At 35.0% G+C, this 15,855-nt stretch overlaps 1 long non-coding RNA gene across 2 annotated transcripts in view; it reads left to right on the top strand.

Moving 5' to 3' along the window:
• The window catches only part of LOC141580309 (uncharacterized), a 770,493-nt gene that overhangs the window by 611,810 nt on the left and 142,828 nt on the right, over window positions 1-15,855 (top strand). The gene's annotated exons all lie outside the window — the stretch shown is intronic.

Genomic DNA, 15,855 nt, shown 5'->3' with positions numbered 1-15,855 from the left:
AATATTACATAAATTTAAAAATTTTTAAAAATGATTTTCTCAGTCCAACTAAACACATTTAAAGGGCACAAAAGTTACATGGGACTAGAGTCAACACTACTGGACAGCACAGATGATAAACAGAATCTACTGTCACACAAAGTTGTGTGGTACATTATAAAACTCTAGTGATAACTTTCAATTTCTAGTACTGGCTTTGAAGAACTGATCATATATGTGTTAATTTTCTACTGTAGGTCTGCATTTAACTTCATCAATTTATATTCTTGTTTATATATTGTATATATATTTTCTTTCCACTTCCCTTGGATTTACTTTGTCATTCTATTTTTTAGCTTCTTGTATAGGAATAGATTAATGTTTCAAAGTGTTCTTTTAAAAATAAATACGTGTAAATATATAGATTTCACTATAGATATACATTTAAAACCTTCCATTTAGCTATATTTCACAATTTATGATATTTTTATTATCACTCGGTTCACAAATATTCCAATTTATGTTTGTTCTCACCTGCTTTGGTTTAATGTTATCAACTATTTTACTTGCTTACATGTTACATATATAATATTACATAGTTGTTATTATTATTTTAAAGGATTCATATCATTTATTTTCTTACATACTTTAATTTTTTATTTCTTCACAATTCCATTCTTACATCTGCAGTCATTTCTGTTAGTGCATCTTATTTTAGTAATGATTTGCCTCAATTTTTGCTTGTCTAAATCATGTTGATTTTGTTTTTATAGTTGAAGGATTTTTTATCGAGTATGGAATTTTAGTTTAACAGTCTTTTCCTTTTTACTTTTTTCTTTCTATTCCTTTTAGCAGCACGTTAAATGTGTCATTCCATTGTCTTCAGGGTTTCATAATTTTAGTTAAAATATCAGATGTTGATTTTATAATTTTTTTTTCTCTGAAAGTCAATTATCTTTTTTTGCAGGGTTATTTTTAATTTTTTTTTTATTTAGCTTTGGCTTATGGAATTGTTACTATTCTGAACACTATGTGTGAGTGAGTGTGTGTGTGTGTGTGTGTGTGTGCCTGTGTGTGTGTGTGCGTGTGTTTGTTAACCTACTTAGGGTGTACGAGCAGAGTAAATTAATGTTTTTAAATCTGTCTTCATTTCTGGAAAAAAACATTTTCTCTCATCTCTTAAAATATTGCTTCAGCAAAATGATATATCTGTTTGTGTTTTTTTTTTTTTTGAGGGAGACTTTAATTTCATGTATTTTTTGACCATTTGATTTGCTTCTTTCTTCTGCTCTGCTATTTTCATTCTTTATTTTCCAGTCTGTGCTTCAATGTGGTAATTTTCTATTGTCCTATATTTGAGTTCACTATTTTTCTTCTTCTGTACCCAGTATATTAAACCTATGAAATAAATTATTAATTTCAGAAGTTTCCATTTGCATGTCTAGAATTCACTCTAGATTATATTTTATAGATTTCAATTTTCTGTAGACATTGGTCATCTTTTTCATACTTTTGTCATATATAGAAACATAATGTAGTAGAACTTAGAGTAACATATATCAACAGCAAAAACTATAACCCATAAAATCTTAGCATTAACAATGAGTTCACATAGTGATTTAATAGCTGATTTGATCTTGATATTTCCTAAAATTAGTATGTCAGATGACTGTTACTGCATCAACTAACTGAAAGTTCAGTACCTTTCAAGGCAATTAATGTCAGTATCTCACAGCTCTGATTATTAGAAATGTAATTCTTATATTGAGTAAGATTAATTTGCTCTCTCCATAGGTCACTTCATCTATTGATTGGTATGTAGACAATTCCTATATCTAAATCACTAGCTTGTCCTCTTTAATAATTCCAGGCTTGAATTTAAAATCATTTTTATTCTCACTACCTGTATAGAGTGAACCCCTCTAAATCAACATGATCGAAATGTCATCTGAGAGCATTGTCTATTTTATCCTCCTCCTAATTACAGTAGAAAACATCTTTAATTGTGACCCCTCCACTTCATACCATATGCCTAGTCCTTCAATAATTCATGGATTTTTACTTACAAAATGTAATGTATTTATTTCCTTCTCATTTCCATCTTGATAGTCTCTGCAATCATTATTTCTCCTTTTTCCTTTTCCTCATATGAACACTTGGGCACAAATAATTGTTCTAATCATAATCCCTAGTGTATGATGTACTCTGTTAATTATTCAATGGAAGACTCTTTTTTTTTATTGTAATGGTATAGTGAACACTGTGAACATATTATCAAACCCGAGAACCAAAAGATTAACAATAATTATGTGATTCTCTCTGATCCTAAAACCTTATTTGCTGCTAAATTCATTTTAACATTCTCTTTCTCTTCTGCAATAGTTTCATCACGTATTTTTATGACCAAACTATATGTTGGTTACTTTTAGGTGATTTTGAGTTTTGTATAAAGGAAATATACTTTAGATACTCTTCTAAAACTTGCTTTTTTACCTCGACATTAGTGTATTGATATTCATTTTCACTTGTGCATTACATTTTATCTACCATAAATTGTTCATTCTCTTGCTGATCAACACTTTGCTTCCAGTTTGGGTCTTTTAGAAATAATTTTTATGGACATCCTTGTTTCTTTGTGAATTTATGCAAGAGTATCTCCTAGATATATGCAAAAGTAAAATTACTATGAGTATGCTAATATTCAATTTTTGAAATATTAGAAAATTGTTTTCAAAGTGATTATAGAAATTACATTCCTGCCAAATGTGCTACTGATCCATACATATATTTGCTAAATTTTATTTGATTAGACATTAAAATCTGGAATTAAAGGAGGACAATATGTCTTCTGTTTCTGATTTACAATTTATACATATACATATATTTATTGCACTTTAGGTTCTGGGGTACATGTGCAGAACATGCAGGATTGTTGCATAGGTACATACATGGCAATGTGGTTTGCTGCCTCCATCCCCCCGTTCACATATATCTGGCATTTCTTCCCATGTTATCCCTCCCCAACCTCCCTACCCACCACTCTCCCTCTGCTATTCACCCCAAGCAGACCCCACTGTGTGATGCTCCCCTCCCTGTGTCCATGCGTTCTCATTGTTCAACACCCATCTATGAGTGAAAACATGTGGTGTTTGATTTTCTGTTTTTGTGTCAGTTTGCTGAGAATGATGGTTTCCAGGTTCATCCATATCCCTACAAAGGACACAAACATCATTTTTTTATGGCTGCATAGTATTCCATGGTGTATATGTGCCACATTTTCCTTGTCCAGTATAATAGATGAGCATTTGTGTTGGTTCCAAGTCTTTGCTATTGTAAACAGTGCTGCAATGAAAATTCGTGTGCCTGTGTCCTTATAATAGAATGATTGATAATCCTTTAGGTATGTACCCAGTAATGGGATTGCTGGGTCAAATAGAATTTCTATTTCTAGGTCCTTGAAGAATTGCCACACTGTCTTCCACATGGTTGAACTAATTTACACTCCCACCAACAGTGTAAAAGTGTTCCTATTTATCCACATTTTCTCCAGCACCTGTTGTTTCCAGTTTTTTAATAATCACCCTTCTAACTGGTTTGAGATAGTATCTCAGTGGGGTTTTGATTTGCTTTTCTTTAATGACCAGTGATGATGAGCACTTTTTCATATGTCTGTTGGCCTTATATATGTCTTCTTTTGAAAAGTGTCTGTTCATGTCCTTTGCCCACTTTTTAATGAGTTTGTTTGATTTCTCCTTGTAAATCTGTTTTAGTTCTATATTAGCCCATTTTCCAATGGGTAGATTGACTAGTAATGAGTTTTTTCCATATTTATCAGAATCACCCATTTTGCCTTTTGAGAAATGCCTGCTTATGTCTTTTGCACAATTTTCTAATATATAGTTTTTCCATGTTCCTTCACTTTCAGAAATTCTTTATACATTTTGGGTATCTATTGTGCCAGTTTCATATATTGCAGAATATCTTCTCCCAGTTTATACTTTTTTTTTTTTTTTTTGAGATGGAGTCTTGCTTTGTCCCCAGGCTGGAGTGCAGTGGCTTGATCTCAGCTCACTGCAACCTCTGCCTCCCAGGCTCCAGCGATTCTCCTGCCATAGCCTTCTGGGTAGGTGGGATTACAGGCACATGCAATTACCACCTGGCTAATTTTTGAGTTTTTAGTAGAGATGGAGTTTTACAATGTTGGCCAGGATGGTCTCAATCTCTGGACCTCATGATCCACACACCTTGGCCTCCTAAAGTGCTGGAATTACAGGTGTCAGCTGTTGTGCCCAGTCTCTTTATACTTTCTTTAAGACAGAATTTGATAAACAAGAGTCCTTATATTTGAATGCTTAGTGATTTATTTCTTGTTTAATGACAATATCCTTGATCACATGGTAGAAGGTTGTTTGTATTTTCTTCTAAAAGTTTTGTTTTGTATATGAAAGTTCTTAATCCATCTGAGATTAATTTCTATGCCTGATTAAAGAGTGAGATCTAATTTCATTTTTTTTTCCATATGGGTAATTCACCTTTCTTTATGATCTGTAATGACACATACATGAAGATTCCATAAATTTTTAGACTTTTCTTGCTTGCTGGCTGGCTGGTTTTTGTTGTTATTGTTGTTCGGAGACGAGAACAGGGTCTTACTCTGTTGCCCATATTGGAGTGCAGTGGCTCGATCTCAGCTCACTGCAACCTCTGCCACCCAGGCTCCAGTGATTCTCCTGCCTCAGCCTACTGAGTAGTTGGGATTACAGATGCATGCAATTACCACCTGGCTAATTTTTGTATTTTTAGTAAAGATGGGGTTGTACCATTCTGGCCGGGCTGGTCTCAGACTCCTGACCTCAAATGATCCACCTGCCTTGGCCTCCCAAAGTGCTGGGATTGCAAGTGTGAAATACTGCACCCGGCCTTAGACATGTTTTTAAGTTTCCTATTCATTATGTTAATCAATATATTCACTAGATAAATGTACTAAATATTCTTAACATCTAGAATTTTTATAATGAGTGCCAATATCTGGTATGGCAATACTCTTCCACTTTTTTATTCTTTCTTTCAGAAGTATCTTGAGGTACACTGTGTTACAGTTTATGAAAACATTTGGTAATAAATTTTTATTAGAGTTCCATAGAATCTATAGCATTTAGATGAGTATTGCTATATCTACAACTATTAACTTACTGAAGAACATAGAACATATTTTCTAACAAGGAAGGCGAGAACCATGGCCTTCTTTATGGTTCTATAGGTTTGAATAAGGTTTTATATTTTTATTTAGGTTTTCCTCAGTATTTTGATGGAATTTTCCCAGGTGGCTTTTAGTTTTTCCTTTTTATGATTGAAAATTGTGCCTATTTTTTGGCCGGGAACGGTGGCTCACGCCTGTAATCCCAGCACTTTGGGAGGCCGAGGCAGGCGGATCAAAAGGTCAAGAGATGGATACCGTCCTGGCCAACATAGTGAAACCCCATCTCTACTAAAATATAAAAAAAGTAGCTGGGCGTGATGGTGGGCGTCTGTAGACCCAGCTACCTGGGAGGCTGAGGCAGGAGAATTACTTGAACCAGGGAGGCGGAGGTTGCAGTGAGCCGAGATCGCACCACTGCACTCCAGCCTGGCGCCTGGTGACAAAGCAAGACTCTGTCTCAAAAGAGAAAAAAAAAAAAAAAAAAAAAAAAAAAGAAAATGGTGCCTATTTTTTAAAAAAAGCTTTATTTGAAATATATATTCGGAAACTGTGCTTATCAGAAGGGTATAGCTTAATACAGTTTACTGACTGAATATTTCATAACCAGTACCAAATCAAGAAAGAAGACACTAATTTGTGCATATATTTAAAAAATTATATTTTCTTATTTTTTTGCTACTGCATAAAAGCGCAACGGATTTTTATTTTGATGCTAAATATTAGTAAATTATCTTGTTTCTAATAATTTGAAGATATTTTAGTATAAAACATCAGAAAATATGCCAGTAATGAGATTCATTTTTCTTCTATTTCTTGTGCTTTCAAAATTGTATACTCTAATTGCAACATTTAGGACACGCATCCCCAAACTTTTTACACAGGGGGCCAGTTCACTGTCCCTCAGACCATTGGAGGGCTGCCACATACTGTGCTCCTCTCACTGACCACCAATGAAAGAGGTGCCCCTTCCTGAAGTGCGGCGGGGGGTCAGATAAATGGCCTCAGGGGGCCACATGCCCGCAAGTAGTTTGGGGACGCCTGATTTAGGGCTTCCACTACATTGCTGCATTTGAGTGGTGGTAATGCTTTTGTTCCTGAAGTGCTTTCAACATACTCTCATTTGATTCTTATGATAACTTTTTTCAGATTAAGAATGTTCACTTCAAACCCAGTTCAACAGAAGTTTGATCAGGGACAGATGCTGACATTTACAGAATGCCTTTTCTATATGTGCTGAGAATATAAAATGCTTTTCTTCTTTAATATATTAATGCAATGACTCACACACATTGTACATGTATACTCAGATCATTTGCTTTCCTAGGATAATCCCAACTTTGTCATACTATAATTTTAATATCCTCTTGAATTGTTTTCTAATGTATTATTTAGAATTATTTGTGACCCTACAGTATTGTCTTTCCTTGTTATTTTTATTTGTTTTGGGATGTTAGTTTAACTACAAAGAATGAATTATGGAATCTGTTTTCCTTTTCTGTTCTCTTTTGTCTTTACATGTTCAAGCTTGACATAGAGTTCAAACTTTTAAAAATATCCTTTATGTTAACTTCTTTGGCCTATGAGTTAATTAGAAATAATTTATTAATTTGTACATATATTGAGATTTTAGAAGTTTTTAATTTTTACTACTAATTTGATAATTCTATAGTCAAAGTCTGACCTACATAACTAATCTTTACATTTTTAAAAAATTCATTATCTCAGAAGTTAATCAACTTTATAAATGTTACATGTCTGAGAATAATGTGTACTTACAAATTATTTTATGTAGAATTCTAAATATGTAAATTAGATAAATTTTATTACTTTGCTCAAATATTATTTATTGATTGATTTTTAGCCTGTTTGATTTATCAATAATTGATAGATTTAGAAGTACCACACAGTGATTGTATATGGATTAATATTATTTCTTTCAAATAGTTATTAAATGCTTAAGTGATAAATGTTTTATCTTCTGGAATAATTCAGTACTTTATCAGCATGTGGTTACTCTATATTCTTAATTATATTTTGCCTTAATATCTGTTTTTAAAATATTAACATAGCTACAGTAGTGTTTTATTCTGCTTAGTGTTTACTATTTCAAAATTTTCTGTAACATTTATGTTGATGTAATTTTATATTTTCTTAAAAGGTGCAAGAATAATATAAGGAACATTCATAAACCCTTTTTCTAGATTCACTATTTATTTATTGTCTCATTTGCTTTATATTGTGTCATTTTTAATATTATTACTTAATCATTCCCTAAGTTATCTTTCTTGTATATATATATATGTATATATATATATATATATCTCATATTACTATATACATATATTGATTTTATATATTCATATATAATTTGCTGAGCTGGCTTGAGAGTAAGTTGGAGCTATTATACCCTTTTCTATGAACACTCTAGTGTTATTTCCTAAGAACGAGGACAGTATTACAAGACTATAGTACAATCAAAATTTAAAAATTGAAATTCATGTAGTAATTTTTTTCCTTAATCTTTTTCATTTTAGTTGTGCTTGTGTTGTACAGTGGTATCTCATTGCAGTTTAATTTTTATATCCAGTTGTTCCAGCATTCTTTGTTAAAAGGCGATCATTTCCCATGAATAGATTTGGTGACTTCGCTAACAATGATTTTATAACAGTGCTCATATTTCTGAACTCTTTATTCTGTTTATTTATTTAACTAGTCTTATTTTAATTCTATACTGTCTTGGCTTCTGTAACATTTTAATGATACTTGAAGTATGGTGGTATAAGTCCTCTATCTTTCTTCTTCATTTTGAAGTTGTTTTGGAAATTTGGGGCACTTTCAATATCTGTATAAACATTGGAATTGCATTAATTTTTATGGATTATTACTGAGATTGTACTGAATTGATAGTTTTACTTGTGAATAATTGGTTTAGCAAAATAGAATCTTTCATTTCTGTGAATCTAGTCATGTGAAATCTAGGTACTGAACTTACTGCAGGTTATGCTGTGATTAACGAAGTGGTGGCCTTGCCTCTTTCCAGTCACGAGCTGGAAGAGCCTAAAGCATCAGTAGCATTAAGAGATGAGGCAGTGACGAAGATTTTAAACCCTGGCTACTTTATTACAGCTGGTGTGTGCTATCTTTGAGGTTACTACTGTCTAGAAAAATAATACTTGTCTGAGGGCTGGAAGGGCCATGGGATCAACTGAAGTTAACACATAGCCAGGTTGTTGATATAACGTTCCTGCACAGAGCTGGCTGAAATAGGCAAAGAATTAGGTTATTTTGTTTAGAATGTGATCATAGAGCATACACACATCTACTATGTATAGGTAGGGAGCTGAGCTAAATAAATAGTAAGATATTCTATTGTCAGAATCACTAACTTTCTCAATCCCTGTTCTTTGTCTTTTTTGTTTCATGATAATTTCCAACTTCATAAATTATCTATATAAAATTTTGAAGAGTTTAGATATATTTTCTTTGTAAAGCATAATATATTTGGCACCTAATTCCATTCTAGCAATCCAAGTAGAGAGCTTAATATTATTTTGATCCTCACAAAAATCTAAATTTAGTTGAAATATCAAAAGTAAAATGAGCAGAGTGACATCTGATAATTCAGGTACTACAATAAGTAGAATTCTCCTTTACTATAATTGTCAGACTAAAACTTATAATTCCTGTCTTCATGATAGTCTTCTGAAAGTTGAGTAAGATGAGTGTCTAATGATATATTCATTAAATTTCCCTCTCATGTTTTAAAAACCAGGTAATGGAATACTATCAGTATTTTAAATATAAAAATACTATTATCAATCAAATATAGATACAGTTTAATGTAATCCTCTTACTATATAAACAATTATAATTCATTTTAATATTTCACTGAATTTGGAGTTCAGGAAGCTAGGGAAGAGAGAAAGAGAAAGAGAGAGTCAGAGAGAGGGGGAAAGAGAGAAAATTTTTTAAAATTATAGATCATCTTATTAACTTGTCCCTTCACACCACTTTTCTATTCTACTACTCTGACGTCTGGAGGAAGGCTTCTCTAAGCAAATGCTCATTAAGCAGCATGTTTACTCATAAGCTCAAGGTCCTGTTTAAGATATCAGAAAAATGTTATAGTGCTCAGATTACAATGCAGCTCCTTAATTAGATAATTTATTTACATATTAACTTTAATCTTCTTCATACTCGACATATTAGTTTTACGTCTTCTTCCCTTCTCCTTCTTCCTTCCTTTCCCTACCTTCCTTCCTTTCTCCCTCTGCTCCTTTCCCTCCTTCTTTTATTCCTTTTTTCTATCAGTCTCATTTACTGTATGTGGGATCCTTTATTTTAGTTAGGGTCTTCTAAGAAGCAGATGCCAAGATAGAAATAAATGTCCAGGAGATTTGGGGAATGGAATACCTGTGATGGATAGAGCAATGCAGGTCTGACACCTGTGGCAGAAGGAAAAGAAAGAAGGAAGATTGGGCAGGAGAAGGTTCAGACTGCTGAATATTTCTAAGAGAGTTTATATAAGGTCAGTGAAGAGTATCATGTCCCGCAGGAAGAGGCCTAAAGAGGTCACCACCTGTCATGCCCAGACAAAACTGAATGGATCTAAAACTGCATCCCTATGTCTTATAACTTTTATAATAAAAACATAAATTTAATTTTTGTATCCAATATGATAATATCTGATTTTTAAAGGTCAAGCCTGGTGCACTGATATTTATTGATATATTTACATTTATTTGTATCGTTTTTTTTCCCTTTGAGACAGGGTCTTGCTCTGTTGTCCAAGCTGGAGTGCAGTCGTGTGATCACAGCTTGTGGCAGCATCAACCTCCAGGGCTCAGGCAATCCTCCCACCTCAGCCTCCTGAGTAGCTGGGACTACAGGAACATGTCTCCATGCCCAGCTAAACTTTCTTGTTTTTTCAGAGACAAGGACTCAATATGTTGCCTAGGCTGGTTCTGAACTCCTGGGTTCAAATAACCCTCTTGCCTTGACCTCCCAGAGTGATGGGTTTACAGGTGTGAGCCACTGTGCCCAACCTCAATCTATTTCTATCATTTTATTTTGTGATTTTTATTTCCCTGAATGATACTCGAATGTATTTTCTTCCTGTTCTCCTTTTAACTGGAATGATTGTGTTTATGTTCATGTTTATGTTTCCCCCCTTCCAAGTTTTTGTTGTTTTTATTCTTTTATGTTGAAATTTATTACTCATAGTATAAACATGCCTGAAGAAAGCTGATATCTTTATTCAACTCAATGCTAATCAGTCCTTCTGTCATCCATTATATTGCTGTCCACCATTTTAGTTGTATGGAAAGGTACTTCTTTCTTGTATGGAAAGAAGAACCCTATGTAGGTTCTTAGTTGGAAGGAACTCCTTTAAAAAGAGAAAAATTAGCAAGAGAAAAACAAATAGAGGTTGATTAGTATGTATATTATACTTATACCTCAAAGAAACTTCAGGAATAAATAGTGCTCAAAGAGATGGCCTTGAATTCTAGCTTATATAGCATCTTCAACAAAGAACAGTGAATTTTTAGAAAAGTGACAATACAAGGGAAAAGGACTTTTAATCTCTATGGGTGTCAACTTTGGGGAAGGCAAATAAATGACAGGGAAGGCAGATTATTAAGCCTTATTAACGAAGATTATTCTGATATCATTTCCAGGATGATGGGGTCTAAATTATCTTCCATGGTTAACTTTTGTATTTCCTCGTTGGGAGTGTCAGAACATCTTTTGTCTTCACAAATTTACATCTTGCTTTAATGCAAGTAGAGGAAAGGCTGTTAACTTTCTTGCATCGACTGCTTTTTAATTGTCTTTAGCTCAGCAATCCTCCATAACCTGGGGTGGCAATATCTGGTCTCTCACAATACCCACAAACTAAACATAATTACGTTTTTTTAATATAAAATCAATAATATTTTTTATTTCACAACCTTTTTATTAGTTTATTTATCATTTTTTTTTTGTCTCTCATCTTTACCTCTGAGACCTATTTGCATTTTTTTCAAATATATCTGTAACCACGGGACCAGCCCAAACTGGGCCCACTCTGCTGATAAAAAAATGTAGAGTAATCCTATAAATATAACAGTACCAAAAAGTGGTTCATGTAGCCCAGGCACATATGATAGAAAAAGCTTTAACCTTTAACAACACCTAGAACAAATGATTCCTCCTCTCAGAACTAAGAAGACCGGGACATGACCAGAGCATAAATGACAGAACTCTTTCGAAAGCAAGGCGTCTGTTGGTCGGAAAGATTCAGGGCTAAAATCTGTCTCGACATACCTTACTGTAAATGGTCAAATTTGAAGCCCTCCAATAACACCCTGCCACGGCAACATTCCTAAGTCCTTTTCCTTGCCCTCTGATCCCTGAAAACTTGCTTCAAACCCCATTTCAGGAGACAGATTTGAGCTTGTTTTCTGTCTCCTTGCTGGCCAGTCTTGCAATAAAGTCTTTCTTTTCCCAGTAAGCCATTGCCATAGTATGGTCTTCTGTTTGCATTGGGTGGCAAGTTCATTTGCCTAAAAAATGAGCTTTATTTATTTTATAGTGAGATTCTATTAGAAGTTAGCTATCAACCCTTTTTGGAATGCTCATTCATGAATGATAGTTTAACTTGGCATGAAGTGATGATCTGTATGTTTTTTCTTTTTAAGATCAGTGAATTGTTAGCTTATGTGTATTAGCCCTAATTTTTATTCCGCTATTCATTTTTTTTAAGTCCTGAAGATTTTTTTATTTTATTATGACTTATATTTTGTATAGAGGAGGAAATCATTTATTTGTAATCACCCAAAGGGTTCTTGTTGTCTGCCGCCCAGATAGAGCTGATTTACCAAGACAGCAGAACTGTAATAGAGAAAGAATTTAATAAATGCTAAGCCAGCTAACTGTAAGACTGGAGTTTATTACTCAAATCAGTTTCCCCCAAAATTTGGAAACCAGGGGTTTTAAGGATAATTTGACAGATGGAGGGCTAGAGAATGAGGAATGCTGATTGATTGGGTTGGGGATGAAATCACAGGTGGTTGAAGCAGGGTCTTCTTGCTTTCCTCAGGTTCTAGGTAGGATTGCAGAACTACTTGAACCAGTTTACCAGTCTGAATGGCACTAGCTGGTACATCAGAAAGCAGGGTCTGCAAAATATCTTGAACACCAATCTTAGGTTTTACAATAGTGACGTTATTCAACATGAGCAACTGGAATCTGTGGTCTCTGGCTTCATAACTTCTGAGCAATGATTTTCTCTTCTTGTGGTAAATTGCCTAGGCACTTTAGTACCCAAGCAAGGAGAATATTTGTTTGGGAGATTTGTCACCCTTGTTTAAAAGTTAAACTATAAACTCAAGTCTCCCTGAAGTTTGCTCAGCCTTGCCAGGAATGAACAAGGACTGCTTGGAGGTTAAAAGCAAGATGGAGTTGGTTAGGTCAGATTTCCTTCACTGCCATAATTTTACTATATCAAATTTTTCTCACTGCCATAATTTTTGCAAAGGTGGTTTCAGCTTCCTTGTACATTCGTAAGTTATTTGGCTGGGCCAAGGTAACTCGATGGGCTATCATAAGACCAATTAAAAGGATAATTAAAAAATACCTTAGTTATGTACATATCTGTATATACAAGGCAGTCCCACAAAAATATGAGACTCAGAGGGGTCAGACGATTGAAGCTTACATAGCATCCTGAGTTACAGAAAGAAATAGAGGACTGGGGCTTCTTTGGTGGTAGACAAAGGGTTGAGACAAATTTTGAGCCAGTGAGGGGAGGAGATGAATATGGTAAATAAAGGTTACCTTGTTATGCAGATAAAGGCCTCTCAGGTGATAAAAGTTGTGTTAGAGTAGCTCTCTTCCTGGTATAGATATTTTTGCTAATGTAAATTTCCTCTAAAGATATGTTTCCTTTACAAATAGGAGGTTTTTAAGAGCTACTCCTGTGTCTGCAGTTTCTCAAAATAATCAACTTCAAATAATCAATATGTCAAAGAGGTATATTCTGGAGTGATATATTCTAGTCTCCTGCAGTCATAGCTTGGGCTGGTGTGTCCTGAGCCCCAATATGTGTATCTAGAAATACATTCTTTATATTATATCTAGCATGCAGAAATTTTGAAGAAAATAGTTTGGTTTTTTAATCTACTTTGCTATTTTCCCAGAAGTGGAAATCTGCTAAGTTAGCATCACAAGGTCAGAGCTGACAGGGAATTGCTTTGCCTCTCTTGATTACCAACTTCTAACTCTCACCCATTATTATTCTCTTTGAAAGGATTTATCCTTAAGTGACCTTTTGTTGCACTTTTCACGCCACTTTGTGCATTTGGTAGATGAGAATTAGCAAAATCATTCCCTGTCGTCTGAGGTGCAGGAGTGGGGATGGTGTGAAATCCAGACCATCACATCATGAGAGAACATTATGAGCATTTCTATGGAATTAGTAGTTTAATTAAACAGAGACCCAAAATGTGTAAACAACATGGTAGACGCTAAATAGAAGCAGCAAAAAGTCTCCAGAGAAAAGTCTCTATACAGCTTTCTTTCCTTCCAGGTAAGGGGAACGAACCTCTCTGGAATGAGGATCTTATTGCCTACAATCAACAAGATAGAGGATTTCTTTCTTGGCCAGTTCTTACATAGAAAGAAGGGGGAAAGTTAGAGTAACAGTTTTAGATTTTATGGCTGGCTTTAGAGAAAAGAGGTTTTGGTTTCTGTGACTCCCGTTGGAGAAGAAGGATTCTAGATCCCCTGGCTTGCCGTGCAAGAGAGTGAGGGATGAGAGAAAGGAAAGCAGGAGAAAGTCAGAGAGAAACTGCCTTCGACAGAAAAAAAATTGTTCCATTGGGTTCTGTTGGTAATTTGAGACTCAGAAAACAGCCTCAGAGTGAAGGCTGAAAAACAGCCTCAAAGGCAATCTCTCTCTGCTCTCCTCCTGCGTTCCTTTCTCTCATTTCTCACTCTCCTGCACGGCAAGCCATAGGATCTAGAATCCTTCTTCTCCAAGGGGAGTCACAGAAACCAAAACCTCTTTTCTCTAAAGCCAGCCATAAAATCTAAAAATGTTACTCTAACTTTCCCCCTTCTTTCTATGTAAGAACTGGCCAAGAAAGAAATCCTCTCTCTTGTTTAATTGTAGGCAATAAAACCCTCATTCCAGAGACGGTCATTCCCCATACTTGGAAAGAAGGAGAGTTGCACAAGAGGCCAAAAGATTCTGAACAGACAGACCTGGCTAGGTTTCCCCACTCAGTCTGTTTTCATTAGCTCATACACTTTTTGCCCAATCACATTTTTACTTGGCCATGTCTCCTTTATCAAACCAAAGCATAAAAGCAGATTGTTTCCCCTGTATCCTTGGGCTTCTTTCTGAAGGCTCCTATGTCATATAAAATTATGATTAAACAAATTTGTTATGTTTTTTCTTGTCAACCTGCCTTTTGCTCTAGGAATGGAGGTTGTGACCCTGATGATAATGCTGATCATACTTGCATTGTGGAACAGAATATTTAACTCTTGGAGCTCTTTATTAACTTAGTAGACTAAGATGAAAATTTTTCTACTGTTATTATGCTAAAAATAAGGAAAACGAATAGATACATTGAAATGGTAATGCTTTGTGTGATTCTTGTATTTTCTGCATCCGCATATTATGTTCTAATAATCCAAGGCCAACATTCCTGTAATCATGATTGTAGTGGAATAAATCATGTCCCTCCAAAATAAATGTTGAAGTCCTAAACACTCATTCTTGTGAATTTTATTTAGAAATAGGGTCTTTGCAGATGTAACCAAGTTAAAATGAGATCATTAGGTTGGGCGCTAACCCAAGATGACTACCCTTAAGAGAAGAAGAGGCACACAGGGAGAATGCCATGTGATAGGAAGGCAAAAAATGGAATGATGTGTCTAAGACAGTGGCGTAGAGCTAGTTCTTCCTAGGGTCTTCAGAGAGAAATGGCCCTGCCAACACTTTGATTTCATACTTCAAGCCTCTAAAGCAGGCGTCCCCAAACTACGGCCTGCCCGCGGGCCGCCTGCGGCCCCCTGAGGCCATTTATCCGGCCCCCCGCCACGCTTCAGGAAGGGGCACCTCTTTCATTGGTGGTCAGTGAGAGGAGCACAGCATGTTGGCGGCCCTCCAACGGTCTGAGGGACAGTGACCTGGCCCCCTGTGTAAAAAGTTTGGGGACGCCTGCTCTAAAGACTGTGAGAGAATAAATTTCTATGGTTTTAAGCCACTTGGTTTGCATACTTGATTTTAATCAACTTGGGTTGTGTACAATTGTATACAGATTAGGCATTATGGAAAGGAAGATTAATTAACTCCAATCAAAAATAAAAAAGAAGAAAAATTTTAAAAATTGAGGAAAAGGAGAACATGGAGAAAAAGGATGATGAGGAGGGAGTATCAGTCAGTGATCTATGGGATAACTTTAAGTACACTGATGTAGGTATAACTGGAGTCTATGACAGAGGAGAGAGAGGGAGGAATAGATTGCCTGCTAATTTGAACATCTATTTTAGCTTTGGGTCAGTGTTGTTGGTATGATTTTTCTCCTCTTGTGGGTGATATTTTCTAGCTTGCTAAATTCTGTAAATTTTTATGTGTTGTATTTTTTTTGTTGGATGCCAGACATTGTTAATTTTACTATGTTGAG

The sequence above is a fragment of the Saimiri boliviensis genome, chromosome 1 (assembly GCF_048565385.1).
Source record: "Saimiri boliviensis isolate mSaiBol1 chromosome 1, mSaiBol1.pri, whole genome shotgun sequence".
In the NCBI taxonomy this organism is placed as follows: Eukaryota; Metazoa; Chordata; class Mammalia; order Primates; family Cebidae; genus Saimiri; species Saimiri boliviensis.
The sequence above is the reverse complement of the archived record's forward strand: the minus strand, read 5'-3'. Positions and strand labels throughout refer to the sequence as shown.